Below are 9,398 nucleotides of genomic sequence, written 5' to 3' on the forward strand. Positions count from 1 at the left end.
AAATGAGGTCTGCAATGCAATTTTTTTGATCCTTAGCCCTAGAAACAGTAGCTACTCCATATATAGGCTATTCCTGTATTCCTTAGAGTTCTTTTTTACTTTACTGGGTTTTCTTTTTGTAGATAACAACATTTTACAAGTAAATAATTCTTTATATTCAATTTGCAAATTATGGTGCAGTTTCTGTCTCCTTATTGGTTATTAATTGATACTTACTCTTAGGGAACAGATTATATAAGCAAGCTTAAATTAGCAATTTTCTAATATATTATTGTTTGTCTTAATTCTATTATGCAAGCTATTTCTCCAATAGCTGAGACCCAACTTTATCTCCCAATTTCTTTATGATTAACTTTCAGTCAAAGTAATCTGATTATGAACATTTGTATCAGTTAATTCTTTTAGATTAATTTATTTCAAGTTTAATTACCATATTATATGAATTATTTTTCTTTTAAAATTGAACTTCCATTAATTGTTTTTGACTTATTGTAATATTTGGGGCATATATTTCAATCAGTATCATTTTGAGAAAAGTGGTATTATTTTTTCCCTACATTCATTGGGAATTGTTTCACTTACAGATATAAGATTTCTATTGTTTTCCTTTGCATATAAACATATAAAAACTGGGTTTTTTTTGTTGCTTAAATCAACAATTAAAAAAATCCAATAAAACTGAGGAAGCACCTTAATTCTCCCCCTATTTTCCATATATTTATATAGCTAAATTAAAAAAATATATTGTTATTACTTAAAGTAAATTCCTTATGGGTCAAACATTTTAACATAAAAACTATAAAAATACCAAAAGGGAAGTGAGTGATTTTGTAGGTCAACAAAAATCATATTCCAGAAATTGTAAAAGAAGTATTGATAAATTTAACAACATTTAAAAGTGGAAGTAATGTGACTGTAGACAAAGTTCTTGAAGGAATAAATAAGTAGGAAAAATAATTTTTATCTCACAAGACAAACTCATGACTAATATTCTATTCTAAAATATAAAAATATCTTACAAATCAATAAGAAAAATACAAGAAAAAGAAGCTTAAAATTTGAAAACATGTCCTGAAAAAATACATAAATGGATTAAAAATATGAAAAGTTGTTTAGACTCACTCATAACTAGAAAAATGTTAGTTAAAAAATAAGATGACATTTTATACTTTGCAGAAAAATACAATTTTTTTGTATTACATAGCTTATATTGGTTTGTAGGAAATAAGATTTATCGTACCACTAGATAATATAAATTGGAGGATAATTTGGCAACTATTTTTAATTATAAATGTACATATTTTATTTTTTGTAAGAAGATGATGGGGGTAGGAGTTTATTAATTAATTTATTTATTTTTGCTGTGTTGGGTCTTCGTTTCTGTGCGAGGGCTATCTCTAGTTGTGGCAAGCGGGGGCCACTCTTCATCGCGGTGTGCGGGCCTCTCACTATCGAGGCCTCTCTTGTTGCAGAGCACAGGCTCCAAACACGCAGGCTCAGTAGTTGTGGCTCATGGGCCCAGCTGCTCTGTGGCACGTGGAATCCTCACAGACCAGGGCTTGAACCCGTGTCCCCTGCATTAGCAGGCAGATTCTCAACCACTGCACCACCAGGGAAGCCCCTACATATTCTTGTAGTAACAAATGTTCACTTAGGAATTTAGCCTATAGTTTTGCATCTAAATGGAAAGATATATGAACAAGAATGTTCTTGAAGTATTATTGATAAAAGAAGAAGAGTGATAGAAAACTCGTATATCCACATATAACTCAAACAAAACATATCTATAGTAATTCATCTCATTATGTTATTTCCCATATTTATTGTTTTTTCGTATGCTTCTTCTAACAAACACACAGGTAGCCCATATTAAGTATCTGGGGTTTATTCTATGACAGTGTTGTCTAATAGCTATGCTTTCCAGTATGGTAGCCACTGGCCAAATATGACTATTGAACACTTGAAATGTGGCTAGTGCTACAGAGGAACTGAATTTTTTCAATTGACTTAATATTAACTAATGTACATTAATATGTAAAAAGCCACATGTGGCCAAGGACATCTTATAAGGCTGTATATTTTGAGACAAATTTTTTTCCTTTGCCAGACATAAATTAGCCACAAATATCTGTTAAAATCATCTCTCAAATATCTTCTGAATCAGCTCCCTCCTTCTCATATTGATGGTTACCTCCTTTAATTCAATTTTTTACCTATATTGATGTGCCATCTTCCTATATGAACCCCTGTCATTGCACCCCATCCTAAGATGTTTGTAAAATATAGAACTGAGTTTGCTACTTCTATGTTTACAAACATTCAACTCCTTAAAGCCATCAATATTTTGGCCTGGGATTCTCTCTCTAGCCTCATACTCCTGCCATATTATAAAAAGCTCACCCTATTTCTAGACATATAACGCCACTAAAATTCTCTTTTTAAAAATTATTTATTTCTATGTCTCCATGGCTTTGCACGTTCTAATGCTTTTTTCTCGGGTGCTTTCTTCAACATTTTTACTTATGTTTCTCCAATTCATTTTTTAAGACTAAGCTCATTTGCAACCTAGTGATCTGCAACTGTCCCCATTTCCCCAAGAAAATCTAAGTTAGGGATCTTTCTTTACATCACATACAGTCTTATTACCCCAGTGATATTTAATAAATTGATAAATAACTATAGTCATAAATGAAACTCAGTAGTGCAGGAACTCACAATATATGACACATTTCTTCCATGCTGAGAACTGACTGGGAGAAAACCTCTGAAAAATGGCAAGAACTGCCAGAAATTAAGTAAGGTTTCAAATTTGATGGTTTGTATTGTTTACTTTTGGTATTTTCTTTTATTTTCACTCCTCTTTGACAGGAATAATGTCGGAAGACAGATTTTAAATAGGAGCGATTACAACTGCCTGGGACATCAATTCTGACTAAATATTTTCTACCTTTCAAGTCTGTGTTCATTAAGCCCTGTTTGAACCTCCATAGACTATCAGGCATGTGTGGTATGTTCTCCTGTACTCACAATGTTTCCAGTCCAGTAGGAAGTTCAGACTTTTTCCTGTCTTTTGTTGCCAATTTTTCTGTCACCCCAATCCCACCATTATTTGTCCTGTAACTGTGGGTCTATTCCAACGCTCATCAAAACTCCAGTGTAATTTATCATACTTATCTTTCAAAATACAACGTATGTACCGATATTAAAACAAATGATGATAATATTGATAAATTACTCTTATTACATATTTAACATGTGTCAATCACTATTCTAAGCATTTCTTTTACCCTATATGGTTCGGAGGTTCACAGTGCTTACTAGTAACTTACTCAAAGGACCTTGGAAGAGTCATGTTAAGTAAAGGCTGCTAATTGTCCTATGATCTCTAACAAAATTTAGCATTACAAACATTTAAATACAAAGATTATAAGAGTCAAACTGAGCTCTGGGTAGATTCACCTTAGGGTAACCCCCAATGAGTCAAATCCTTGTATAGTCCCATCCCCTTGAGTGTGGATGGAAATTTTGACTTGTTTCTAACCAGCAGAGTATAACAAAGGTAATGGGATGTCACTCCCATGACTAGCTTACAATACACATATAAAATTTCATCTTGACAGATTGCCTTAGAGCTATTCTCCTCCTGGCCTCAGAGAACTAAACAGAGATATGAAAATGCCAATTGAAAAGACCTCCTGTCTGAAAAGTGCAGGCAGTTTCTTGGACATGAGGATGGCCAACAGCCACAACCAGTGAAAAACCAGGGCCCCAGTTCCATAACCATAAGGAAATAAATTCTGCTAACCATGAGAATGAGCTTGGAAGAAAATTCTTCCAGAGCCCATCCTCCACATGAGAAAGAAGCTGATACTATTTTGCATCTTTGTGAGTTCCTGAGCAGAATGCTCAGTTAAGCTGTGCTTGGACTCCTAACCCATGGAAACTGCTAGATAATAAATAGGTGTTTTAAGCCACTAAGTTTCTGGCAACTTGCTGCACAGAAAACTAGCACAAGAGCTATCCTGAATTAAAAAAAATAAATTTTGGCTTTTCAGTCTCTTAGGTAAACAGTGATTGATTTTCTTTTCTAAATTCTCAAATGTATGTTATCTTTTAAGTTGATTGATAATTTTGAAATACTTAGGTTGTCAATGAACTTTGTTCAAATAAACTGAACAATTTCTATCACTTCTCTTCAATATTAAATAATTTTATATTGAAAAATCTGCCCTACCCAGCTTTCAATTTACAGTCTATACAAAAGTGTATAATTGAAAAGCAAGAAAATCCTTAACTTCTATATGCTCTAAAACATTCCATTTAACAGAACATGGTGGCAATGTTTATCTTTTTTTAATTAAAGAGTGCTTGAGATATGACATAATGGAAGATGATCAAATGATCCAGAAAGTGGTTTCTGTGAGACTTTAGTGTAACTTTGATAACTTGTTATTTTTACCCTTAGGTAGTAGAGATATATTCTTAATATTAAAATTCTGATTTTCTTGATGTATTCTGAATAATATAACCTACATACTAGATGTAAAAGAGAAATGAGCCCCACTCACCAATGATACCTAATCTGCTATAAGAAGCAACTTCATCACTTGATTATCAGTTAATAAAATATTTCTGTATTATATACTATAAAATAATTCTTAAAATTTTATAAATGTGTAATCTATTCTCATTTCTTGATCTATTATACTCATTGAGAACCTCATCTTTGCTGAGCTTTCTGCACATGCCTATTTTACATTTTTTTTCCTTGTTATCTCAATATCTTGAGTCATAAAAGTATGCATAATGGGAATAATTACTCTTAAGCTTACATGCCCTTCATTTCACAGTACATTTAGAAGACCCAGTCTCTAAAAGAGTGACTTCCTTTTTTCCCTGAAATAAGTACCAATTCAACAAGGTGTTTATTGGTGGCAACATGATCCATTAACACAGTCCCTCAGGATTTATACTGCTGTGATGAAAAATTCTGCTTTGCAAGAAATATCCCAGGCAATAAACATATAATCTCTTTTCAGAGTCATTACCCTCAGCAATTAAAGCCTTTATAAGTAGAAAACACTCATATTTTCAAGTGTTTTCACCAGATGATCAGGTTTTTTTTAAAATAGAGTATAAATAAGGAGGTGACAGTTGAATTCTTTACTCCCTTACAAATAAGTTCCGAAACTGATTTGCACTCTGAAGTTAGTCTGAGCTACTATAGAAACCTTGCTTATTTAAGAGTAACTCTAATATAAAATTTTCCAATTGTAAAATGCTTCTTTTTATAATATAGTTATATTCTGCTTCCAAAGCACATACCTAAATTTAAAAGACTGATTTAGTTTGAAATTATAAAATATGAATTTAAATTATTCTGTAAATACAAGCAAATAAAATGACATAATTGTACAATTTCAGACAGGTATATTTTAAGGGAGAAATATTTTGAGATTAAAGGATATACCTGAATAATATGACAAACTCCTTAACATTCAGGAAAGATATAACAGTTCTAAGTGTATATGCAAGAATAACAGTTTTGAAGATATAAAGAAAATTTTATAGCTCTTTGATATGAGAAATTGATAAATATACCAACATAATGAGAGGTTTTAAAATATCTCCATAAGGTTTCGATAAATGCTCAGAACAATGACAAAAAATATATGGCACATATAACTGTTTAAGGAGTTTCATTAAAAAAACTTGATCTCTGGACATGTGTCCACTGGAGCATACATTTTCAAGTACACGTAGGACATTTATAAAAGTTGACCTACATGTTAAACTGTAAAACTGAGCTTAAATTTCAGCTTAACAAATCTCAGTTCAGTTAATTAGTGTTATTGAGTCCATGCTATAACCAGACAAGCATTTAAATAAACAAAAAGCCAACCAACCCTTGTTATATGTCCTAAAAACATTTTTACCTTTCAGCCAAAAATTATAAGGTGCACAGAAAGACAAGGAAAAACACAGTTTGAAAAGATAAACAAACCCTAAGAAGCAGAATCAGATATAACACAGATGTCAGAAAGATCAGAGGAGAAATGTGGAATAAATGTGATTAATATCTTAGATTTTCTAATGGAAGAAAAATAGACAAAATGCATGATTAGATAATTTCAACGTGGAGATGGAAATTAAGAAAAATAACTTAAAAATGACAGAAATCAAGAAAACAGTAAGAGAAATAAAGAATGCCTTTGAGGTGCTCATCTGTACCCTGGACAAAACTGAGGAAACTATCAGTGAGTATGAAAATATGTCAACAGAAAATTAAAAGTTTAAGATGTACCTTTAAAACTTTGAGATAAGAAGCTGAAATAAATCTCTGGCATTTTCAGCTCTTTTTGGTATCTTCAGTCATAATGTCATTAGTTATTCTAATAGGAAACCACAAACATATTTTCTTGTTAGTATATTTTATTATTTTAAATGAAGTACTATTTTATTCAGGATAAGAGCTGGAAACAGGTTTGAAAGAAGCAGTTTCCCTGAAGCTCAATTTAATCAGCAGTATTGTTAACTTTGGCAGCATACAGAGAAATATCTAGTTGAACTTGACGGGTAGTGGGTTTCATGGCTATAAATAATCATTAGGTTGCATCATCATCAAGACATTAGGGTCTTTTCATAATTATAGCAACAATTTATTACCATCCATTTCAGCTATGTGCCTGGCAGAGTCAGGTAGTTATATAATTTTAACTCGACAAATATAATCAATAGATTTTATTTCTTCATTTTTCAGAAGAAGCAAATTGTAGCTCAATATCACATGGCTGCAGGTAGCTGGGACAGGATTTGATAGCTATCTGAGAGTTTGACAACTGTTTCCCAAACATTCCTGTCAAGACAAAAACAAAATGAATTTAGTCTCAGTGATGACCTACGATATATGTTAGTTAACTTAATCATTATTTCTGTCAAAGTTCTAGTAAAGACAATTGTAACAAATGAATGGGCTATGTGTCAGTTATGTGGTTATGTTTAAAAAGCACACATAGATGTGGTTAAAATTATAATGTGAGCTAATTGTATTCTGCTTCATTAGAGAAGGATATATAATTACTAAAAGGCGATTACCAGGAAAAATTAAAAAAAAAAACTGTGCAACAGACGTTTGGTGGTTACAAAGTAGAAAATAAGTGAAACGTCCCTTAAAAAAGACGGGATTCAAATACTAGAAATAATTATTTAAAGGTGTAATAAACTATGATTTATTTTATCATTTTAAATAAGCAATGTTAATATTTTTTTTAGTATCTAGAAATTCAAGCTAATAAGAGTAGGCATTCATTTATCTGTTTAGCAGTTCACCTATAGAAATGATGGAATGGCATTTTGAATAGATTGTGGGTTTTGGAATTGAATCTATCCGTGCTCAAATTCCAACACTGCCATTTATTATTTTAGCTGTGTGACATTGGCTTCGTTATTTAAACATTATATTACTTTTTTTTTAAGCTTTGGGGACAGGCTAAGAATTAAACTCATTACAAACAAATATATGTATATAATTATATACTTTCAATTTCTTGAAATTCTAACCCAGTTTTAATGAGAGATACAGCGTAGAATACATCACAGTGTTTGAGGTGGTGTTGTCACATTAAACAGCTATTTTGTAAGTACTTTAGATTGACTTTATTTATAATTATTGTTACTCTAATTCATCTATAATTACTACAATTACCTCATTTATAATTAGGGCACCAAAAACCCAATTAAGGTCACAATTAAAGGCTAAGACTGGCTGGTTTCCAACATTTGAACTGAGACTGAAGAAAGGGGTTTTGAGGAGAAATCTCAAAATAGCTGCTAAGACATCAAGGGCTTCCTTCACTTTACAAATAATGAAGTATCTGAACAAAGGTGCCAATAATTCAAGAGGCAGCACAATGGTCGAATATCTACCCCTCATGCATTATTGCATAGATATTTAAAAGGTAACTATTTCACATTTTCCTATGTCCTGTTTCATTATTTGGAAACTATTTAACAAAGTAATATTTTCTGATTTTGATTTCTGATAGTGGCATTTTCAGATCTACTTATGGTCTGACTTTCTTGAGTCTTAACTTTTTAGTTATACTTTTAGTGGATTATCATCATCATCATCATCACCCCTTTTAAGTGTGTTTAAATATCCCAAGAATGCTAGAATTCCAAATAATAGAATCCATCTATCTCAATTTTACTCAGTCTTTGTAAACTTACTCCAAGCATTACATATAATTTCTATTATGCACTAGGTCACAAGGGTCACTGAATTTTTAAAAATATTGAGCAAAAACAAAATTTCTTTCTTTGCCAGGTTTTAGTAGTCCTCAGCAATCAAATTAAAATGACTAAAGAATGTAAAATAGGTGTTTATTATACCACACTATTTGCTGGAAGCTGTTTTCAGTGACCTCATTTCCAGAAATACCTGAATCAGATCATCATGAAACTATAAAAGACACATTGCATATCCTAGGATGTGATGATGGGGACAGATCCTTTTTAAACCTGTATGAAAACTCATTTTGTGAATAAAGAAGGTGATAAAACTGAGCACAAATACACCAATAATCAAATACCTTGTAGAAATGGGAAAGATACCTGTATCTTTTTAAACATTTACAAAAATATATTTTATTTATTATTTATTTTTTTGGCTGCGCCGGGTCTTATTTGCAGCATGTGTGCTTGTTTGTTGCGGCATGCATGCAGGATCTAGTTCCCTGACCGGGGATCGAACTCGGACCCCCTGCATTAGAAGTGCAGAGTCTTACCCACTGAACCACCAGGGAAGTCCTAAACCATTTAAATATAATATATTGAAACAAACTGGACTACATTTCATCACCATAATTAGAAATCACACATGAACTTCTTAAGAGGAATTTACTTGGATCACACCAAAGTATTCATTCAGAATGAAGATTAATCTGAGTGATTGTGATCTCTGTGCCTTTTCTGCATAGTCATGCTTCAGTCTTACATGTTAAGGTTCATATTGTATATGAATATAAGGTTTACATATACGTTTATATATATGATGTTTAGATGGATTGATATTCTATGACTAATTTCAAGACTACTTAAATGCAATATCAAGAGCTATTATTTGAAGAACCAGGAATAATACAGGCAAAATAATGTCATTATTTTTTTCATTAATTACATTTAGACAACTCATTCAGAAACACCTTCAAAATTTATGTAGCCAAAAACTTCTCCAAGGCATCTAAAAACCTACAGCTAACACATATGTTTAAGATACAAGTTAATTAAAAGACAGGGACATATCCTGTTCTATGAAAATATAATGCCATGAAATCTTATTTGAAATCCAAGTTAATTGTCCAAGGAGAGCTAACTTTTTTTTTTTTGAGAACTAACAT

General features: G+C 31.8%; 1 non-coding gene across 1 annotated transcript; it reads right to left on the reverse strand.

Moving 5' to 3' along the window:
- Nucleotides 1-8,731: 8,731 nt before the first annotated feature.
- On the reverse strand, nt 8,732-8,804 carry TRNAR-UCU (transfer RNA arginine (anticodon UCU)). Its single transcript has one exon. It is a non-coding gene; the product is annotated as a tRNA-Arg (tRNA).
- Between the last annotated feature and the right edge of the window lie 594 nt (nt 8,805-9,398).

This window comes from Physeter macrocephalus, chromosome 13 (assembly GCF_002837175.3).
Source record: "Physeter macrocephalus isolate SW-GA chromosome 13, ASM283717v5, whole genome shotgun sequence".
In the NCBI taxonomy this organism is placed as follows: Eukaryota; Metazoa; Chordata; class Mammalia; order Artiodactyla; family Physeteridae; genus Physeter; species Physeter macrocephalus.